Here is a 24058-nt window from a genome sequence, read left to right as displayed (position 1 = left end):
GAAGGCCAACAGCAACTCTGAAACACTAAAATGAGAGCCCTTGAGCAATGGAACTTTGTACAGTACCTCACCGGTACTGCCGTTTCTTCTGGAAAAGAGGAGACCTAACTGAAGTGTCTCATGCGTTTGTCTGAGCGCTTACGAAGCCAGCTGTGTGTTGATCTGATTATGTGATTCCTCTGAGCTGTTACAGAGTTCTTCGCTCACACAAATGGGTGAGGACAGATGGTGTCTGAGCTGCCTTGCAGGAAGCTTTAACCTTCTCATAGATATTTCACAAGCTATTCAAGACATATGAAAAATTTAAGAGTGTTTATTTATTTATTTATTTTTGCTATCAGTTTAGCGTACTTTGAGAATGTGTTTCCTGTCTATACTAAGATACGCTCGATTGCTCTTTAGGATGAATATTTTCAGTAGGTGACATGAGTGGCCAGTAACATGATAAAGTTTTCATGTTTTTATCACTTGCTATCCACCTGAAGCTTTATTACCTTATTTATAACTTATACGACTACTCTGTAATATAAATATTACTGCCACCACACTTCTCATTTTTCTGGATTTTGAAACTGAGGCCCATAGAAGTTAAGTGACAAGCCCAAGACTACGTCACAGGTAAGTGCTAGACCCGGGATTCTGGCCCAGGTCTGCCTGGCTCCCACACCCCTGCTATCTCCACTATAGAGCACTTCCCTGCGAACCTCATCCCCCCACGTCCACGTTAAACAAGAGCCATTCATTCATTCATTCGTTTATTCACTCATTCAGACATTTAGTTTGTACATTTAGTGTACTGGGTCCTTTACATAGTGTGAGAAGAGCGGTAAATAATAAGACATAGTTCCTGGCTCTGGAAAAAATCACATTCCTTTCTTCCATGTGTCAGTTAATTAATAATAATAATAAAATGGCTGTGCTAGTTGAATATTCACAATTAGTTATGTCACTTAATAATATGTACTTGTACTTTAAGAATATGCATTCTTAAAATATTTAGAAATAAAGCCTTTTTACTCGGTACTTCATCTCATTCCAAAGGAAAGATTTTGGGAGACTCCTTTCAAAAACAGAAGCAAATATCTTTATATTTCCCCTTACACCATACTGGGTTTGGGTCCTATGAAGTGCTGGCCAAACCGCCTTTTATCTCACTCAGCCTGGGCTACGAGGACAGAGTCCACATACCACACCAGGAGGTTCAGGGCAGACAGTCGGCTTTGGGAAGGCTGAAAACTAAACATGTGGGAAAGGGCCCGAGTAAGCTGCTAAGCTCTTGAAATACTTTGACACCTGTGGTAAAGAACATAACAGTAGCTGAACTAAGCAGTAGATGTAATTACTAATGTAATTTCTAGCAACAGCTCATTAATTCCAGCTGATTGTTGTAGAATGTCATCCCGACCATTAACAAATGGTCTCCTGTTACAGTGTGACCTAGATAATAATAGAGGTATTGAATATGTTAACATTTTAGGCAGTTTGCTGTAGGTTAGACAACTTTGGAATGCAATTGCTGTTTAATCAGCCGGTGCTAGGAGAGGATTCAACACCTTGAAAGAGAAATGCAGTTTCCTAGTTACTGCAACTGCTAGTGTGAACCCAGTGGTGCTGCCCAACTACAGAGTCAGGCCACTGGGTCTGCAAGCAGCCCCTGCAGGTGTGGAGGGATCAAGGTGACAACGGCCATAGGGGAGAGTGCAAGGCTTGCCTGTTGCTCTAGAAACAGCCGTCGTTGCTGGGGCTGCATCAGTTGGAGGGGTTGGTGACAAGGCAGATGGGGCACCGTCACTGGCAGGGTCTGAGATGGTTTCTCTGAGTCCTGACTGCGTGCAAAGCACTGGCATCGGGTGTGCACCTCACCGCAGGGAGCAGATGGTGCGCCCAGCAACTGCAATAGAGCCCGGGAGGCAGGAGTCAAAGATGACTGATTTGATGGGGAAGTTACTGAAAGAGTTTGATGCAATCCCTTCACCAAATGGTGGCTCAGACAGAGGCACCATTTAGTCCAGGAAAGTGGGTCAGACAAAAGGCACACCTGTAATTTTTAAAATTTAACAAATCATTTCAAAAACATTGGGATGATCTGATGTATATTTTGCACAACTTGTATCAGTTGGCGAGCAGTTGTATGCTATCTCATTTAGTTGATGTAGAGAATGAAAGAAAAAATTTTAAGTGTTTGATTTATATGTTAATTTAAATTACCATGCTGATTGTGAAGTATTGCTATTATTTTAAATTTCACTCACAGATGGGCCCCACACTGGAGCCAGCAAAAACTCCAGGGGCTGTCTCCAGCCCAGAGTGAGGCGCAGGTCTGAGCCAGACTGCTCTGGGGGAGCTGCTCAGAACACTGCTGCCAACCACTCTCAGGGTGCCTCCCAGAAACACGCAAAATGATGGCAGTGAGTCACGTAGGTATCAAGAACCCACGGTTCTTAATGCGCATTACATCATCATTAGACCAAATTGGTGGTACCCACTCCTACAGGTCCCTTTCGTTGCTAAGGTAATGATTCCCGAACGGCATCTATCTTTTTGAATCCTTGACCCATTACTGCTAGAATACCCTGTGGCCAGTGAGTCTGTGAAGTGCTCCGCAGCCAATGTGTCATTTGTTCCTATGGTTTGTAATTTTGGTTTATGGGTTCACTTTCTGTTGTTTTGCCTCATTCCTTTACAAGTCTCCTTTACTCTCAGTAGTGAAAATATTTCCACTTAGCAGTTTTTGCTTTGATTTGATTCTGCTGAGAGCTAGAAAGGGTTTTACCTATATAGAACTAGATTTTGTTTGTTTTTAGTGGTACTGACTGGTGTTTTAATATTTTGATTTCCCATAGGACCCTTTTTCTCCTCCAAAAACCCTAGATAAAGACACACTTCTTTATCTTTTCTCTGAGTTGGTGAATAGGTTCCCCCCTCCCCACCTTACCACTGAGGAAGACAGCATCCAGAGTCTTTGCTTTCTGAAAATGGCCTTGGGTCCAGTTTTATACCTTTGGCAAGCCCAAGTTCATGCCTATGCACCCATGAACTTGTCAAGCCCCATCTATAACCCCAGCCCCGGATGCCCAGGACATTTGTCCAGGCCAACACCCCATTCCCCAGGCAGCCGTTCACTGTTGTGGTTTTAAGGTCCTGCTTCACTTGTTCACTAGAGATGTCTCTTCATTCACTTTGTATTCAACTGTATTTAAAATACTTTATTTGTTCTATTTTAGCCAGGATTTCCATGTATTTCCGGTGGAAGGATACAGTAGCAGTGTTTGCTCAAGTGCGTCCGTTAGACTGTAAGGGATCACATCTTAGACTTTTCGCACTCAATCGCCCTCTTAATGGACCCTCCATAATTATTTGTCTCATGAATAGTGCTGTGCTAGGCTCACCAATGTTTGTTGACTGGAAGTTCAATAAAAGTACATAGAAAAAAATGTCATTTCTACTATTCACTGCACCTAGCCCATTACCACCTACAGCCTCCTTTTAGTAGTGTTGGGGGTGGTGGTGGTGGTGGTGGTGTGTGTGTGTGTGTGTTAATCTGCCAGGCTGGTTTCTACTGAAAGAAATCTCTTTAAATATTCAGACCAGCACTCCTCAATCTTTTTCTGTGTGCCCTCTCACCTGAAGCATGTCATCATTTCTAACTGTAATTGGCTTTCCTGATTGTACTTTGGGTGGGGGTGGATGGGATGCCTTATAAAAGGATATACCAGAATCCTGGATGAAATGTTAGTTTTAAAATTCCTTCTTCGTATATGTCCCACCGTCCTGGTTGAAAATCACTGCCTTAGTCATCCAGACAAACTTCTGGAAAGGACTTCTCATCTAAGCTAACATTTCCCAATGTTTGTTACTCACTCTGCATCCACACACGTTTGGAATGGTCAGGCGCGAACAAGCGTAAGTGCTTTGACGGGCTTTCCCAAAGCTTCCCCAAAGCGACGCAGCCGCCTACTGGAGTGACGCAGCAGAGACGGGCCACCTGACTTCCTGTTTTCTCAACGCGCTATCAAACGCACAAACTCCTGGTCGCCACCCTCATTTCCTTGGGTGCCCAGCTGCACGTACGTATGACACAGTGTGGCAAACCATGCACATAGAAACGAATGGGCTCGGTGCCTCCATATAGGAAATAAAGATTTGGATGTTAATTTGCTTTAAAAAAATACACAGTTTTAGCAGATGTGATAATATTTTAGGGAATGCTTTCCTTGTACACTCATTCTTTTACAGGAAAGGAATTTTGGATGTGATACGATGCTTAAGGTGTTAGGCAGAGCTTCTAAAAGCCTGCTTTCAGAATTCTGCCACAAATAAACAGCCCGGCAGTTTGTGAAAAGGCTTGCTGCCATCAGAGCATATTAGCCTCGTGGCTGTCTCCCTCACACTGTCGGTGCACCTCCTTACTGAATGTTCGCTGGCAGAATTCCCAGCCAGGAATGCCCTGCGGCCATCTGCTCTACCTCTGGTACCCGCCTGCATGCCAGGGGGTGGCAATCTCTCCCCAAGCACCACTTAGGTGTTTGGCCGGCTACAAAAGGGCAACATAAAAATAATGATTATGTGCTCAAGGCACATGGGCTGTTACTGGGTTATGATATTTTATTGTACTCCGCTGTCTTGCATTTTCAAATCCATGATCCTAGTTGTAAATATGCACAGATGGAGTGCTGAGGAGCAAGGGCAGAATGGGAACAGCTCCCTGACGACAGCGCTGGATGAAGGGAAGCCCCACATGGGGGTCTGCGCCCTCCCTCTGCTCCATCTTTAACTGAAGGAGCAACTTGGAGTGAGCCACTCCTGCCTTGTACTTTCCTATATTAAAAAGGAAAGGTTTTCCCACAGATTAATTTTATAACAATGGGGGAAATTATAGTGTCAGAAACAATCCAAAAGATAAATGATTGACTGCAAAAAAAAAAACCTCCCAAGCAACGAAATTATTTGCAATACTTATGAAAAGGATTAACATCCCTAACAAAATATCTACAAATTGGTAAAAATAAAAAAACACAGATAATAAATAGGCAAAGGACATAATAAGTTTCATGGAACATGGAAAGCAAATGACCAATAAATAAGTGACAACATGCTCACAAGTGGTCAAAAAAATTAAAAATCGAAGCAACACTGGGACACAATTTTTATTAATGCATGTGAACAGCAAGCAGGAAAAAAAATGGTTACTATCTGTGACAGACTCCGGCCAGCAGAGTCCACCTGTCGTGGCTGATGACGAGAATGAATGCGCAGGCGACGAGAATCCTGTGCAGAAAAAGGGAAGGAACGGCAGGCCTACTCTCTCAAGGGGGGGGGCGCCTCTGGGTGCCTCGGCCACTCCCTCAAGGGGAGGGCCCCAACCCTTGCCTAGACTGGCTTTTATTGTTTTCCTTGGGTCTTACATCAGAGAAAGATTTATTACCTATTACATAGAATATTACTGTCTACATTTTAGGTACAATCAAGGAAATGAAAATAACATGGAGAGGAGAATGACGATGAGCTGATTAGCTCTGTTTGGGGGCAAATTTACACAAGCTTTGGATATTACCTTGAAGATAGACAATAAACATCTACTGTTTTAGACCAGGGTGATGAAGTTTTAGCAAGAGCAAGGCATAACAATCTGTATGCATTTTCTAAGCCTGATTCCCATGGGAAAATTCAGTTTGAAGGTTTGGCTCCTGCCCACCACTTCGATTCTGTAGGTTTTCCATACAGAGCTGAGTCATATTTGCCAAACCAAAACAAATTCGACCCCTACAACTATCCAGTGCTGGTGAGAGTGGAGGGGCACTTTCAGACACTGTGGTGGGCACGTGAATTGCTGCAGGCTCTTAGGAAAGTAACCTGACAATGCTTATCAACTTCCCTCATTTTCGGGAAATGATTTCTATAGGAATCATACCCTACAGAAATACAAGCAATGTTGTTTATAAATACATGTATGGAGATTTTCATTGTGGAGTGGGACAACAACAACGGAAAATAATCTGAGTCCCCATTCACAGGAAATGGTTGGATAAATTGCATCGGTGGTTCTCAGCCAGGAGTGATTACGTGCCCCAGGGGACATCTTGCGGTGTCTGGAGATATTTTTCATTGTCACAACTGGGGGCTGTAGGCCACCTGCATCCAGTGCGTAAGGGCTATGAAGTTCACTAAACATCTTATAGTAGACAAAATGACCATCCCAAACAAATAATAATTTGGCCCCAGATATCAAGAATACTGAGGCAGAGAAAACTGTGTGTATGTGAGTGTATATACCAAAGATAAGTCCCTGAGATAGTATTAAGAAGAAGCTACAGACTGATTTATAATATTATTTTATTAAAATATTAAAGAATTCAAATTTCTTTATTTACTTATGTGAACATGATGTGGAGTGTAAAGGAATTTGTGCCAAACTGGTACCACTGCTTACCTAGCAAGGACGAGGGGAAGTGGGGGAAAGAAATACCAGCACCCCACCCTCCACAAACACACACAGACACGCATGTGCTCCTGATCGCCTGTTTTGGAGGTGGCTGAATTAGAAGTATATAGGATACTTTTTTAAAATTTGTATTTCCTGGATATAATCTGGATCAAACACCATGGATCTGAATGTTTCAAAAGCTTTTGAGTCGCCCCCACTGCCGCCACCCAAATTATCCTTTGAAAAGACAGAGCAGTCTTCTTTTTAAGTCCTTATATCTCATGCCATGGAACACCCTCGGTTACTTTATTCTGATAGCAAAGGACTGTTTGCGGGGGCACGGAATAAAGTAGCCTGAAAACTGGGAACGATGTTTACAGAGGTCACCCAGCAGAATCTCATGTCCTGACATGATGGAGAGAGAGCACTCTGGCCCCTTCATTCCCTTATATGGGCGCCGAACCCATCACAGGGGCTCCCCTCCCATGATCTTATCCAAACCCAATTAATTACCTCTCAAAGCCCTGCCTCCAAATACCATCACAGTGGGGATTAGGGCTTCAACATAAGAACTTGGGAGGGACACCAATATTCAGCCCACAGCAATGGTCCTGCAATAGCCAATTAGCTCCTGCCTTTGCCTCCTGAGGGCAGGTGGTATTTCCCAGCAGAGGACTGTAATAGTTTGGCTGGTATGAAGGTGATAAAGAGGAATTGTTGTGGGGTATCCTAGCAGTTGATATGGTGAAAACACTCTGCAATGCTAACTCAATTTTTTGCAGTACTTCAGAGAGCACGAATGAAAGGGAAGACAAAACAGTGTGGGTCAGAAGCTGGGTCCTGTGATGCTGAAGTGTATACTGTTCTGTTCTTCTATCACCTGTCACTCATGGGAAGTCAGGTGCCTGGGGAGGTGCTTTGATACTGTGAGGCCAAGAAGGCATCTGTTGATGCACCAGGCATGCTGAGAAAAGCAAATCATCTTTCAGTGCACTGACACCGGTGAGTTAATGCAGCTGTTAGGCATGAGGCACCAGGGAGAGTGGGAGGCAAAGGAAAACTGTCTTGGTGAGCTGCAGTGTCTCAGCCTGGCCTTGCCACAGCTGCGAGACAGTAGGGAATAAATCATTTTCACCTTGGCTCCCTGTTCTGTTCAATGAGATTGTTGAGACCTGCCTTGAAGAATGACAATTAGAAATAATCCGAGAGGTTTGAGAAGACACAACATGATATTAATAATTTCAATAATTTTGTTATTTATTTTTATTTTAAGAACAAGATCAGATAACTTTTTTTCACCTACAAGATCTTAATACAATAAAAGTCCACTTAAAAGCCTTCATCATTTTTCGCCCTGGCCGCCAGTTGATTAGAGCACCATCCCACACACTGAAAGTCATGGATGGGTCTGGTCCCATCCCGGGGCAACTACAGAAAGCAACTAATCTTTCTTTCTCACACTGATGTGTCTCTCTCTCTCTCAAATCAACAAACATATCCCCAGGTAAGAATTGCAACAACAAAAAAAGCTTTCCAAGGGATTAATTGGATGAAATGAAAGACAGAGAAGTTTCAAATGATTCATTAGTAAAACTGTCCTTTCAATTATAAAATGACTTTTCCAGGAAATCGATAAAACTGCTGTTACCAGGACAAATAAATACCTCAAGGATCTTTAGACCTTTCCTGTATCACTTGTAAGTTCATCTTTTTCAAATTAAGTTCAGGGTCCCAAATATTAATTTGGTTCCTAAAATGTGAAAGTTGCCTCACTAGGTACTGGGGATAGTGAGATAAACTGGCAACAGGACAAAAATGGGACATTTGAATTGCCATGAAAGCAGCTGAAGGGATTGATAAAAACTGGCCTGTACAGTGGCAATTAAATAGAAACATGAGGCTACTAACAATACAAAGCAATTTCTTTTTCGAATGAACATTCATTTGTTATGATCAAACATTTTCTTCTTCCTGTACTTGGAAATTTTGCTTTAAACCAGGGATTTTTCAATCTCTTTTATCTCATGGAACACATAAACTAATAACTCAAATTCTGCAGCACTTTAAAAAATATATATTTTGCTGATATGGCAAAAATAGATATAATTTTGATTTATTCACACCAGAGGGCTATTGTTGTGTTGGGTGTCGTCTTTTTTAATTTGACAGTCTAGGGAAAAAGAGGTCAGTGCCCCTAACTAAACAGTGAAGTATTGCATATTTTGAAAATTATTGTGGCACACTGGTTGAAAATTGCTGCTTTAAACTCATATAATTCATATATTCAAGTTTCATAAAATAGAACACATCAAGTTACTGATTATGGTAAGTATATAAATTCAAGTACTTAACAATTTAACATAAGCTACATTATTGTTTACTGGGGCAAATAATGCTTGTAAACAAAGAAAATGAATCTTCATATTAATCTTATTTTTTTTAAACCCACAAGTGTCCTACCTCCCCTTTGGCCAGATCAGTGGCCTCAGGCCATCAGCAGGACAAGATGAAAATGAATTCCTAAAAGTGAGTGGCTGTTAGATGGATGTTAATGTTACTTGTACTGGCTAAATATGAAGTTTCAGAAGAAATACTAATCTACACTATGAAGATTAATGAGGAAATGCTGGTTAAAGTACTATTTTTAAAGTTTACTCTTTAAACTTTAAACTCTATTTTTAAAGATTACTCTTGAGTTTTAAAAAGTTAACTCATTTTTTTTTTAAATTTTAAAAAGGACTGTATGTATGTCTTTTTAGAGAGGGGAAAGGAGGGGGAAAGGGAGGGAGAGAAATACCCACGTGAGAGGGAAACATCGATCCGCTGCCTCTCACAGGTGCTCCGCGCTGCTTGGAGTAAAAGGCCCGCAGAGCCTTCAGTGGAGCCAGAAAAAGAATGGCAATGAACACTGCACAGGGCTAATGGTGCGTTCATTTGTTCACGAGGAAATTACAGGGGGTATATTTATAATCAAATAAAGTTTAACTCTCCACCTCTGGATAATGAGAAGTTACTGTGGAAAGGTTGGTGAATTATGATAATAAACACAGCTGCGCTGATGCAGCTAACACAGGTGTGCGTGTTAGTAATGCTAATGACATCTGGCACTTTTTCTTCTTGCATCACGCCAGGAGATTCCCTCTGTAAGTGGGGTGCGCAGAGCCAAAGCCGTGCCCTCGAGGTTTCCTACAACAGTGCAGTGTTTCACGTAGTTATTTAATACCAAGTGAACTGAATCCAGGCTGTGTTTCATTGGGTACCTTCTGCAGTCCAAAATGATTAAGGTGCTGTAACGTATTTTACTCATGACATTGTCATAGGAATCCTGGATGGCTGGTATTCTCTGCCATTTTACAGATGAAAAGGCTCAGACTCAGAAAGAATGAATGATTCACACAAGGTAGTAAGCTTGTTAGCAATTTTAGACCCCTGTGTCTGAATGAGCAGTGGGCACAAATGGGTTTTGCTTGCTCAGCACTCTTCCCCCTCCTTGTGGTTCGGCTGGGTTGACTCTGCCACTCCCAGGGTTAGTGTGGGACCCAGGGCACCAATGATCAGGTCATCATGTCCTTCTTGGCACAATGGCCACAAGTGTCATGTGACAAAACCACAGCCTACCAGAGAGACCTGCCTGGCTTCTCCTGGAGAAAACAAGAGGGACTTTTTTCTGCTGCACTGAGATTTTGAAGGCAGACACCTATAATGGTTGGTGACCTCTTGCTACTGAAAGGAGACAGGCTGCTAAGAATGGGGTCAACACCGTGGAAAGGGGAGCTGAGAGATGGAGGGAGAATGGTCTTAATGACATCTTCGAAGTGTCTAAATGCAGACACCCCTCAACTCAGAGAACCTATTGACTTTTCCAGCATATAAGGAAAGGAATTCCTTTACTTCCTACTCTATTTAACTCAGGCTCCAAAGCTTAGAATCTTTCCATTGGGTCACACTATTTTAATTATCAGAAAAGAAACAACCTCCAAAAGGAAATAAATAAAATTTTATACAATAACAATTATACACATGATTTTGTTTATGATATATTCTCTAGCTTATCTAACTAGAAGTGATTTTTAAAATCATTTTAAGAGATTTTGAGTAAAAAAGACTTGAATAATTTTTCCATAGTGTAAATTATTATGTCATCAAATCTCATTGGAAAATTTCTCAAGACAGTCTATTATACATTAATAATAACTTACTTCTTAACATACTAGTCTAACCTGCCACCTTCATTATAAGTTACTAACAAATTATATGAATTAAGAGGCTTTGTAAAAACCAAGAAAGGAATCAGCCCATAAATATAAAACACATTTCATTAAGATTATTTCAAAGAATCAGATTATTAGTGATTATAATATTTCTCCACAGAATATGGCTCCGTGGCAGTGGACGTGTAAGTGAAGAAGAGAAGAGTCCAGGACACTGGCTCCTTCTAAGTCAATCTGATGATTGAAAATGTACATACATCAGGCAGACTAGAATAAACTAGGCCAGGCAGTTAAAAAAAGAGGTCCCAAAAGTAAAGGGGCTTTGCTTTTGTTTGGCTTTACACTGCTCATGCTGCATGTGCAGTGTGTTGGGGGCTCTGCTCCACGTGGTCACTCGGGGATGGAGGCATCCTCACCTGGTGCTGCCCCGCCTAGCAAGCCTGGTTCTGTAATCTGCTGCCGCAGAGGAAGTGAGAGGATGAAGGTGCTCGTGCCAGCTGTTAAGTATTTATGCTAGAAGTGGTGTACATACCTTCTGCTCCCAGCCTGAGGCAAAATTTGTCACAAACCCCAACTTTAACTAAAAGAGAGGCTGAAAGATGACAGTGAATCACGTGAAACATTTGAGCAGTAGCTACGGCTTCTATGGTATCCAAGAACAAAAGAGTGGGATGAAAGCCACTGTGCTCCTCTGACTAGGCTGTCATTACACAAAGTCATAGGGATATCTTCTATTTATCCATCTGTTTTGGCTTTTTAAAAAGTGAATGTCTACACCAGCCAACAGGCTGCAGTAAATGCAGACATTTACGATAACCAATGATCCTGGACTCTGTGTCACTATACCTGGTAACTGCATTGGAGGTGAACATACCTCGACTCAGTAATTGAGTGGTCATAACTGTGTCTGTGTGTTCAAGGCAGAGTTCAGTGGATGTCCAGCCTCGGTCTCAGGGGAACATGAGTGCGCTGGCTTGGTCTGCCTCATCTCGATGGATGTGAGAGAAGAGGGAATATTCACACCTAAGGAGTAATTTAAGAAATCCTACAGTGTATTTTTATTCAATTTGTTGGGGAAACTAACATTGGTTAAAAACATTTTATGTTTCAGGTGTTCTACTTTACAAATATGACGTCTGTATCCTTCATTGGTATATTTTTACAGAGCTCTGGATGACAGAAATTTTTGTCTTGTTAAGCAGTCTAAACTCTTAAAAGTGGCCTAAAGCTGCCAGTAGTTCTTAAAGGGAACTGTACTGTCCCTTGGGAGTGTTTTGAAATTTTTTTTTTGGTATCATGGTACTGTGTTTGGGGAGTTTTTTGTTTTTATCTATTAAAATAATTGGAAGGTTCTACTGGCATTTAGTAAGCAGGAGTCCTGCACCTCTTGCCATTCAAAATTCTCAACTAACATTTAAGTCTACCATTTTCTGAGCCTATGCAACCAAAATATGCCTTACATATATAAAAAAAATAGGGAATGGGGCTGGACTTTCATTTTTCTTAAATTTCCCAAGAATGTTACTATTATATAAATGGAGGGGAGGTTGCACTTTGCTTTGCTGTCTTACCAAAAATTGTTTATTTTAAAAATTCATGTTGCCCATGGTAACACTAATGATATTTGCATTCCTAATGACTCACCACATGCATGAAGCATCTGATGACATTACTGTATCTCCTAATGTGGTCATGCTGGCTTATTTATATATTTCAATACATATTATCTCTACCGCTTATCCTTAAAATATTGAATGTTTTTCAAAATTATAGAGTAGTCAATATCTATGAAATTGGTTTTAGAATTATAAAGGAACATTAAAATATTTTCTACGAAGGGGTGGATCTGCCAAGTTGAGAAGTCAGGGCAACATGATGGGATGTTTAAAAGTGTGGCATTTGGAGTTAAATGGCTCTGAGCTCAAGCCAAGTTCTGCTGCATCACCTCAGGCAAGTAATTTATCTTCTCTAAGCATTAGTTCTCTCACCTCTATAATGAGAGTACTACCTGTTACATGAATATTTTGAGGGCTGAGAGAGTTAGATGTTTAACTTAGTTCCTGGCCCTTAGCAAGCAATAAATAAATGATGCTTATTATTTCAGTTATCATCACGAATAAAGTTCAAAACTCAACATAAAACATGTAGAAGCCAAAGCCCCAGAATATGAGAGGTCTTACCCAGCCATGTCGAAATGGCTAGCTTCTTTTTTCTCTCTTTTCCATGGGGTGGGAAGGTGTCTGTTTCCTCAAATTCTAGCTTGGACCTAGCAAGTCGACGTGGAAAGTGAAAGTTTTGGCCTATCTGGATCGAATCTCTGGGCTTCTCTGTCCATATATTTCTGCCTTCATTTTTCCCCTTTAAAAAAACAGTTACTTATCTGAGCTCATGCTATCAGCTAACCACGCGCCAGCCACCCCGCCCAGGCTGCCATCTTGGGGGTGTGAAAGGGTGGCTCCACTGTTACCTGCCCTCAAGAGCTCGCTCTCTGAAAACAGTCAGCTCTGCTCTACAGACTGAAATCAGCTTCCACTTTGCTTTAGGGTCAGACATAATACAAGGTTTTAATGATCCCATTAGTAAAATATGCTCTGTGGTGATTAGCAGTCTAGACTAAATTGGGCAATTCTCCTCAGAGCCTTCTCTTCCTCCCAAATTTAGTTTCATATTGTAGCTGCTAATTGGACTAAAAAGAGACATTTCCAACTCCTAGCCTGAATCCTTGCAAACTTAAGACACACAACCTGGACTCTTTTTTTTCTTCCTCTCTGGTCACCTAAAAAACTGTGTGATGCCAAAGACAATACACTGAAGCTTGTGTTGGTAAAAATACCAAGTTTCTAGGTTTTTACCTGATTTTGATGTTGGAATAAGTACAAAGTAGTTCCAATGTCATCAGAATAACTAAAACTGATCTCTTATTTTTGCTTAACTTCCTGTTTTTTTCTCAACAGTTCGCCAGAACATTTAAGGGTTAAAAAAATTGAAAGAGGAAGGAGGAGGAGGAGGATTTCAAAAAGAAACTTTTAGAGCTTGCTCTTCTTCTTATCTGCAAACTGAAGACTATAAGAGGGAGCTCTGAGACTTTGTAAGGCTCATCCTTTTGAATACTCACCTTAATCAGTTTTAAGAAAACTGCTGCCCTTCATAAACAATATCATAATTCAGCTGCCTTCTCACTGGATAATTAGCAGTGAGTGATCATCTATCCCAGAGAAACAGGCATGAAGACACCATGGAGCCCCCAGTTGGGTTCCCAGTGATTACTAACTTCTCTGCACTCCAAAAAGAGTGAGAAGAGAGACAGAATGATGCTCCCTCATTCTGCATATTGGGCTGCAATGGACCCCTTCTCAAAACACAACATACCTATTCAACGAATGTGTTCTGAGCTCTTAATCACATAACAGGTGCTCTTTGAGGTCCTCGGCATACGGCAGAGAAAAACAAGGCAAAATTCCTGCCTTGGTAGAGTTAATATTCCAGTGGGAGAAGATAGACAATAAATGTGTAAGTACATGTGATATTGTGTCAGAAGGTGATAAATTCTGATAGAAAAAGCAGGCAAGGGTGTTGGGAGTGCCAGGAAAGCGAGAAGCAGTTTTAGGATGAACAGGGTGGACCCACTGGGTAGGTGACACCTGAGACTTGAAGGGAGTGTGCCATGGAGACCTCTGCAGGAAGAACATTTCAATCAGGCAGAGCAAAGCTTCCATGGAAAGCCCTGTTTGAAAAGCAGCACAGAGTTCAGTGCAGCTAAAGGGTGAGGGAGGGGCTGGTAAAGGTATGGCCAGGTTGGTCATGGCGACCAGATCCCATGGGGCCTGCAGACTCTCCTAAGGATTTGATTTTACTCTAAATTGGGAGTCACTGCAGAGTGTTGATGAGCGAACTGACATGACCTAAGTTTTGAAGGATCACTCTGGATGGAGAAAGGCCTGGGAAGGAAAGGAAAAATGCTTTCTCCTCTATCCTCTTTTGGTTCAATGGCTGGGGCCCTGCAAATCATACTAAAAAGAGACATTAACAGGAGAAAAGCATGTAATTTTACTTGATGTTAATTTTTATATGATGAGGGGAGCCTTCCCAGGAAAGAAGTGAAGACGCAAAGAAGTAATAAGCCTGAAAGCTTTAGCAAATAGCAATTGATCAAGACATTAAAAGACAAAGGAAAAGGGATTTTAGCCCCCCACCCAGGGGCTGCAAAGTGTGGGGAGGTAAATATGTGGTGGAAACTGAAGAAAATGGAAGAAAAGGGCTAGCTTAACCTTTGTTCATGCAGGCTGACCTGGGGACCAACTTTTCATCTTCTTCATGGCCATAAAGCTCCCCCAGGAGAGGGAACTCAGGGCAGTCCTCATTTCTCCAATGTTTGCTTTTAGTCAGGGAAGGGCTCCAGAAAGGCTTGTTTCAGAATCTGAACCTCAGATGTCTTCAGCGCAAAATACTCCTTCAGCCAAAGTGGCATATTTTGGAGTGGAATATTCTGATCCGCTTTAGCCTGAATGAGGACAGGGACAAGAGGCTCCAACAGTAACTCAAGCAGGAGATGGCAGAGGCGGGGACAGTGAGAACAGGGAGGGGGTGAGGGATGACTGGATTCTGGACAGGCTTTGATGGTAGAGCCAGGAAGGCTTCTAGTCATGTGGGAATGGGGTGTGATAGAGAAGAGCCTGGGAATACTCAAAAGTTTTAAAGGCCTGGCATTCACAATCATCTAGGCTAGCTGAGAGAATAAATGGTTCCACTTCAAATTTAAGTGTGTTATTTCTGGAATCCGTTTGGCTCTGTCGATAGAGGTTAGGAACATTTCTTCATCCCTAGAAGCTTCTAACTCCCCTTGAACAGTGGCCGTGCCAATGGGCCCACATGGTAATGTTCCATAGCAGCAACGCAGGATGCAACCTGTTTACGGTTTCCAGGTTTCCCCGCTGAGACAGACAAGGGCTCACCCTCAGAAGTCTTTGCTGTCTTTATGACCTTTGTGAGTGGACATTTGAGTGTAGAGGGTCAGTGTTCATTTTTTTAAATATAAGTGAAACCATTCACTCATTTTGTAAAGAATGTGAGCAAGAGAGGACATTTTCTCTTCATCATTGCTGTGGGAAAAATTCACACAGCTCTTGGACCTGCCAGGTTCTAGAAATTTGCCGACACCCTCATAGGGTGAAGAAGATGGAAAGGGAAGCCTTTTTGCCACCTGTGCCAGGCTTCTTTGCTGGCCTTGACCTGGGAACAACTGTCTGATCTTAAGAGAATCTCCTTGTCACAAAGAGGTGAGGGGAAAAAAATTATTGTTCTTAATACTTATGCTTCAAACTATTACAGCTAATTTCCATAAGTCACATGAGACAGAAGACCTGTCATTAATTTGGAGACAAAGAGGGAGAAGCCTCTGCCTTGGCCACTCTCAGATCCCCAGCATCTTGCAGAGTTCCTTGAACATGGTAGATGCCCAGATGCTAAATGAATGAATGTAAGGGAAGATGTTACCAATTTCCTCCTAATTTGCTAATTTCCTCTAATGTAATAGCAGAATAAGGTAAAAAGAGCTCAACTAAGGGTCACCGTGATGTGAACGTAGAGGGAAGGGAGCTAATGCTCATTGAATACGTGCTACGTGCCAGAGGCCAAATCAAGAACTGCCCACCTATTATGTTACTTAACCCTTTTCACAATTTACTGTAAGTTACATATCACCACTCACTTTTTACAAATGGAGAAACCAAGACTCAGACAATTTCGGTAACTTGTTCAAGCTCACTCTGCCTGCTTTCAAATGCTATGCACATCACGCTGTACTCCGCCCTCCAAAAACTCACAGACTAGGGATTGAGGTATGTGTTGTTGTTGATTATGATGATGACTGAGAAGTTCAGGAAATGCTTTCTGGAAAAGATAGTATTGCAAGAGAGAGTGGACTTTGGATAGGTAACAATGTAGGGAAAGTGCCAAACCCATGGACCAGAATGATGACAGAAGGCATGGAAAGTGTCTGGAGAGTGTGTCAGAGGAGCGCCAGTGATGAGTTTAAACTTTCTGAGCTTGTTCCCTAATGTGTCAAATGGGGTTCTGTTTACTCACAGGGTCATTTTGCAGTTAAAAAGACATAAACTAAATAAAACATACACTTGAGGGCCTATTACACAACAAGCACTCAACAGGTCAATAACTACATTTTCTTGGTCTCAAGTGTTATCAAGAAATCTAGGGATACCACTAACTGCCAGGCGGGAGATTTTCTGATTTGTGCAAAGCCCAGGATATTTGAGGACAACACAAATCCTAACAATAACACTTACTCTGACACTGAGAGCATACCATGTGCAAGAACTAACCTGTGTGCTTTGTAAGTCTCATCTCACGTGATCCTTACAATAACCCTGTGAGGCAGGCCCTATTATTATGCCCACTCTACAAATGAGGAGACTAACCCCTAGAAAGCCTAACTGGCTTCCCAACACTTGCACCAGCTGAGTGTTGATACCTTGCCAGGAAGTGGCCAAGGTAAGAAATGGGTTTTACTTGCAGCAACTGTGCAGTTTGACGTAATACAGAAAGTGTTTAGCAATGGATCTGGTCATCACTCCAGAGGTCCTTAAATGTCATTGTCTTTAGAGGTTTTGCTGACTGCCTCGCTGTTGGAACTACTGGTTTCCACAATTCTTTCATTTCACCCTAGAAATTGTTGAGATGGAATGAGGAAGAGAGAGTCTTTGCGTTTGAGCCCTTCCCCGCACTTGTCCCCTTCCATCGAACCTGTCAGAGCCTGCAGCACTCCATAAAGTCCACTGGAACACCTTCTTAGCTCTCCCCGCCACCCGTCCTGCTTCAAACTCTCTTGTCCCATGTGGTCTCCCTTTGGAGCCTGTGTATTTACTTCTCCCTCTTTGCCTGGCTTCTGATGAGCAACTCACTTAGACAATATGCCTATTTTTGCTTTGGTTTCTCCCTAAGACACTCCATAGTTCTCTCAGCTCCACACTCCAGAGCCCTGGGAAGTGGGATGTGCTGACCCAGACGCCCGGACCTCGTGCCCCAGCTGGATCTACTCTCGGAGGCTTATAAGGATGCAAGGCTCCTTACTTGACAGTCATGTTTCATTCTTCTGCCCCTTCCTCATCCCCTCAAGCCCTAAGGGGCCTGGGTGATGCTGCCTAAAGAAAATACTCTCCCTAAGCCCTACAAGCACAAACAAATTGAAGCAGAGGGTTTTGAGGCCCCTGAAGCATTAAGTAGCAGAGGAGATACAGGCTAGCAGTCACAGCTGTCTGTCTATGAATCCGTGTTTCTGAAATTCAATTATTATAACGACAGTACATGAACAATCCCACTCATCTGCTTGCCTATATCATCTCAGTGTCAGCTCTTGAGATGTGCTGTATACTTAAAAAAAGTAATATATGAAACTTGTACTGAAATACGGCCCACGCTCTTACCTCCTCTATATATTCCCTCTGCTTACTTTATCTATTTAAAAAACACAGAAGTAATGGGCAGGTGATGCAAAAGAAGCCGTCTTTCATTTTTTATCATTTTTATCTAGGCTTCCTGAAAAGTTTCATAATTACTCCCCTCCTAACTGGGATAATGGGAAGTTTCCTGCAATTTGTCTTTGGCTTTGCTGGTGTCCAGTTATCAATGTTTGCCAGAGAATCAGATTATAATTTCCAGAAAGGCCTCACCCTCTTTTCTTCTTTGGGCCCCTTAGATATGTTTTTGTGACTTTAAATATATGTTACAGCTTCACTGGGATACAATACACATACCATACAATTCACCCATTTAGCAGGTGCAGTCACATGGTTTTCAGTGTGTTTGCAGAGTGCACAGGTGTCGCCATAATAAATGGTAGATCATCTTCATCACCCCCCAAAGAAACCCAGTACCCACTAGTCGTCACTTACACCCCGCCCTGGGTCTCTTCACTTGTCACAAGTGAGCAGTAGAGGTTACAGAAATGGCATCGCACCTTGATGAGCTCTTTATTCAGATGCCATTCCTGATCACACTGGGGAGTGGTGCTTTCTCAGTGGCTAGAGAGCCATCGCATGAAGAGGAGCTCCAGTGCACATGACTTAAGGATGACATTTTAGTGCCACAACCAAGGTCCACAACTAAAACCTTGTCCATAGGGCCCCAACTACTAGTAAATAGAATATTTAAAACTTTCCTTTTCTTCAGGAGCCATTCCTGAACTGAAAGAAAGGTTTTTAAAATTCCCTCCCAAAATCCTGTATGCAAAATTGTTTTCCCATGGCCACCTGGCCCACGCTTGGCACCACTTCCTCTCTCTCAGCGCTCCAGCCACTCCGGGTTCTCACCTGGCCGCAGCCAAGGAGGGCTCTCCACCTTTTGCTGTACCACCAGCCTCAGTCATGATTCTACATTGCCAGTCTGCTCTTTCTGCCTGCCCATCCTGCCACCCTCCCCATCAAATCTTAACAACCATACCCCATTTCCACAGGGCACTAGTTTTGTTGATTGCAGGGGATGGTACTAAGTTAATACGTCATCTACCTGCTTGATGTAAAATTTTAACCCAGTGTAAGGAAATCAGTCTGAAAGCTGTTGTCCTATTTAAACATGACAATCAATGTTGTGAATAATTGTGTGGGGAAACGAGAGTCGGTAGAGGAAGGGGAAGAAGCTGTGATTCTTTTAGGAGTTAAAATCATTGGAGATAGAGGTCTGTGTCAGAGGTCATACAGTGAAGCTGGTGGAACAGTAGTGGGTGGAAGGCAAGTCTACACAGGAAGTGCAGAACGACTTCTGAGCCTGGTGATGCACCAAAGCTGGGAACCCTCAGCGAGGAATATCACCCCGCCATATTGTTCTTCTCGGAATGTCTAATTTTTTAAAATTCTAGTGTAGCCTGCTAAAAACAATTTACAATACTAATTAATCTCCATATTAAATGTCAGGGGTTGGGTTGGTGGTGCTAAGTGCGAAGTCAGATGCTGGTGCAAGGTTTCTCAACAAACTGGAATGTACGAAGACTCACAGGGAGCTTGCTAAGGTTTTGTCTTGGGCCCATATCCAGTTCTAGCAGAGCTGGAGCGAACCCGCATCATGCAGGCTCACAAGTGGTTCACCAGCCACACATTCAGACACACCATGTAGGAGACCCTCCAACAGGCATAACAGTTGTATGTTGCAAACTGGGAGCTTGCGAGTGGCATGAGCTTCCCTCCTGTCCTCCTCCTCTCTGCTTGCTATGGGGAGAGTAAAAATATGTGGACACTGGGCCAGTGCTACCAGCTAAATATTTCAAGGGCTTAAGGAAAGATGTCTGCCACTTTCTTTTGAAGAATTTTAAACCCACAGAAAGGATGAAACAACTCTTAGAAATTTTTCACATCCACTCCATCATTCACTGTATATAGACATGTTTCCCTTTTCATAAGCCATCTCAGACAAGATGCCAGAATTCATGACAATTCACCTCTAAGTTCTCCAGTTTGCATTTCTCATGAACAAGGGCATTCTCCTAAACAAACACACCACCACTGCCACATCTAAAAAAACCCCACTAATTCAATAACATCATATAACACACAGTTGTATTAAAATTTTCCTCACCTTCCATCAATGGCTTTTGAAGCTGTGTACCCACCCAGAATCCAGTCAAGATCCAAACATACTATTTGGTTATTATATATCATTATCACCAACCCTTCTGTCTTAAACTATGTCTACTCCCCTTGGTTCTGCATAACATTGAATTCTCCTGGTCAGTTGTTCTAAAGAATATCCCACATTCTGGATCCTTCTGGCTCTGTCCTGGAATTTAGTTGAGGTCAAACATTTATGGCAAGGATGCCACCTAGGTGATGTTGAGTACCTTTCAGTTCACGTTGAGTACCGTCAGGGGGCACATAATGAAAGTGCTCACATGAGAGGTGGCGATAGCACAGGTACAGTGTTAGTATTCATCACTCACCATGGGCCCCTCTTCTCATGGGGGGAGGTCTTACCTTCATTCCTCCACCGCTAGTATTAGGCTGGCCCTCCTCACTGGCATAGCTCATGAGTTGGCTCTGCTATTTTTATTTCTTCACTATAGATAAGTTGAAGAGAATTGCACTAACTTCTGTATCCTGGTTATGCTGTAGGCTTGAACTATATAGATTATTTATTCTCCTTGTTGATACACAAGCTTTTTGGGAGGAGTGTAGAAAATTGGGACTTAGACAGCCTGTCATTATTCTATAACTCGGAAGCCCTGGATGAGCTTTTAATGTCAAGTTTTCCTGAAGCATCTAAGAGTTTGAGCCAGTTGTGAGCTATAAATAAAACTGATTGACTTGGATTCTAAGAAAATATTTATGGTGAGTCAAAGCTTGTTTTTTTTTGTTTTGTCTACAACTGAGATAAAAATAAAGAGTCAATAGGCAGTGATGGATAGCTATTAAAATGAATATGCTGGTAGTTAGTTTATTTGTTTTTTTTATTTCTTCACATTTTATTCCAAATTATTTTATTGCATTTATAACTGGCTATTACATGAATGATGTTGTACTTTTAACATAGTTTATTTCTATGAGTAAATTTCAATTGCCTTCGGTCATGTGCTAATCTTTGCTGACAACTATCTAATCTAGGAAGCAATATGAAATACTCTTGAAAACCTTTGAAACCACAGACCATGCCTCAGTTTGGTTGAAGGTAGCCAGGGTGCAGGGCTGGGGATAAAAAGCTTCCTCATATGTGCACACCAGAGGAATAAAGTGATGGCAAGTTAGCTTAAATCCTTCCTGGGAAAAAGTTGGGCTTTTAATTTATTTTTAAAAATTAGTCTATTGACACCAAATATTCCTCCAATTAAAAGCATTTCTCATGAGTAACTTCCAAAAGTCACAACAGCATGGCATTTTAGACAGCCCCTTTGATCCTCTCACTTTACAGAGGAAGAAGCCAAGGCTGGAAAAGATAAGTACCTTGTTCAAGGTCATATTGCTATTCAAAGGCAGACCACAAAGACTCTTAAGAAGTCAAGATAAAGCAGGAAGTATGGGAACTTCACAAGAATCTATACCCAATGAGGCAGGTCTTTTAGTTTCTCAAATTACACCCTGGAGCGGGAGCAGAGCATCTATAAATACAGCTGGCTCTGCCTTCCATGCACCTTTACATCAGGGACCAGGAACAATACGTGTTTTGCCTCAGATTGCATCTCACATTGCACCGTCTGGCCAGTTTTCTTTTCAGGACTCTTTCCCCCAAATTGATCGTATAGTAGAAATGATTTACCTTTTTAAATTTGCTCCTGTGTACCACTGCAGGCAGACTCCTTTATTGGGCCAAAAATAGCAGCGGTCTCATCTGAGGCATTAAAATCAAATGACCCTGTTAAGCACGGCCAGTCCTTGCCGGCCTCATAAATCACTTGCATGGCATGGAGAGTATCATTGGGGTTTTAAAGGAAAAATTCTCACTTAGAGCCACTGACAGAAACTGTATTTTTTTCTTTCTCTTGTTTATTCCTTGGCTTGAAAATGTCTTTGTGCTTTCCTTCTGCTTTTAAACCAGCACATCAATTCAGTGCTGGCTATCGGCCCAGGAAAGATATGCCTGAGCCCATCAGCCTGAGAGGGTTTCACTGAGTCAATGCAACTGAAGATTAAGTGGCCAGGATGACATCACACAAAAGACCTGGATTAAGAATTGTCACCCTCTCACCTGAAACCTATAATTTTATTAACAAGTGTCACCCCAATAAAGTCAACAAAAAAGAAAATTAAAATTAAAGAATTGTTACCCTCTCTGACATAGCAACTAAGACAGCAGGCATTTTTGACCTAGACAACCTGGGCTCCCGAAGGAAAGGGAGCAAGAATACACACTCAGACGACCAGGGCCAGAAACGCCTAGTCTTATAAGCAAAGGCTTCGAAGGAACACATTGCATTTAAATAAACTACTTATGGGGAAACACAGCCTCCCTTTCAGTTTTATGGAGCTACAATTGACACGTGGCTTAGTATAAGGTGCACCGCATAATGACTTCACTCACGTGCGTGGCTTCCCATAGTGAGCTTAGATAATATTCATCATATCACATGAACAGAAAAAGGGGAAAAAAGCTTTCTTCCTTGTGATGAGGACTTTTAATATCTACTCTCTTAGCAACTTTCCTATACACCATAGAGCAGTGCTGACTACAGTCATCGTGCTGCATATTACATCCCTGGCACTTACTGTATTTAAGTTGTAACTGGAAATTTGTACCCTTTGACCATCTTCATGCAATCCACCTACTCCCAACCCTCTCCCTCTGGATACTACAATCTATTCTCCATGTTTATATGTATGAGTTCAGTATTCTGTTTGGTTTTGCTTTTGTTTTTATAGATTAAAAAATTTTTACCGTTGTTCAATTACAGTTGTCCCCATTTTTCCCCCATTACTCTCCCCTGACCTCCCCCCCCCCATTTTTCTTTGTCCTTGGGTCCTTATACATGTTCCTTGACAACTCTTCCCCTTTTTCACCCATTGTCCCCATCCCTTCTCCCCTCTGATTACTGTCTGTTTGTTCTTTATTTCCATGTCTCTGGTTCTGTTTTGCTCACTTGTTCGTTTTGTTGATTAGATTACATTTACAGGTGAGATCATATGGTATTTGTCTTTCACTGCCTGGCTTATTTCACTCAGCATAATGCTCTCCAGTTCCATCCATGCTCTGCAAAGGGTAGGAGTTCCTTTTTTCTTTCTGCTGCATGTTTTTTTAATAGATTTCCTGTATAAGTGATAACATGTGATATTTACCTTTATGTGACTGACTTATTTTACTTAGCCCTTAGGGTCCATCCATGTTGTTGCAAATGGCAAGGTTTCCTTCCTTTTTATTGCTGAATAGTATTTCATGTATTGCTGAATAGTATTTCATTGTGTGTGTGTCTGTTGGTGAACACTTAGGCTGTTTTCCTGTCTTGACTGATGTAAGCAATGGTACAGTGAAGTGCAGGGGTGCAGATATCTGTTTGACGAGGTGATTTTCAGGAAGGACCTTCTGGAGGGGCAGTGTCCCACAAAGCTCCGTAGTGGCACATTTCATGCTCTAGGCCAGTGGTAGTCTGTCTCGTGGGTGTTATTTTCTTGCTGAGGTGAACGGCCTTTCCTATTCCTGCCATCTGCTCTGAGCTGGGGTATTTTCCCTCTGCTTGTCCTCCTAGCTCACTCTGCTCCCTTGTTTTCTCTAGTACAGGCTGTGTTCACTTTGCTTTGCCACGTGTGATTATAGAAAATGACTATGCAAGCTGAAACCATGCAAAATGATCTTATCAATGAAAAAAAATTACAGTTTACTCTGTGATACTTATAAATTGTTATTTGTTATCTGAGATAACAGAAAATATATATTGTTCCCCAGCCAGTGTGGCTCAGTTGATTGAAACATTGTCCTGTAGCTGAAGGGTTTGGGG

At 42.0% G+C, this 24058-nt stretch overlaps 1 long non-coding RNA gene across 3 annotated transcripts in view; it reads right to left on the bottom strand.

Moving 5' to 3' along the window:
* LOC119048162 (uncharacterized) overlaps nt 1-24058 on the bottom strand; it is a 158107-nt gene that overhangs the window by 27871 nt on the left and 106178 nt on the right. For 2 of the 3 annotated variants that reach the window (XR_008391456.1, XR_008391455.1), the window contains exon 3: nt 11510-11658. The exons of the other annotated variant lie outside the window; for it this stretch is intronic. This is a non-coding gene — a long non-coding RNA (uncharacterized LOC119048162). The remainder of the gene's footprint in view (nt 1-11509; nt 11659-24058) is intronic. 3 annotated transcript variants of the gene reach the window in all.

Source organism: Artibeus jamaicensis, unplaced genomic scaffold, assembly GCF_021234435.1.
Source record: "Artibeus jamaicensis isolate MK-2021 breed Jamaican fruit bat unplaced genomic scaffold, CSHL_Jam_final contig_373, whole genome shotgun sequence".
NCBI classification, from domain to species: Eukaryota; Metazoa; Chordata; class Mammalia; order Chiroptera; family Phyllostomidae; genus Artibeus; species Artibeus jamaicensis.
Note: the sequence above shows the minus strand (reverse complement) of the source record. Positions and strands in the feature narration are given on the sequence as shown.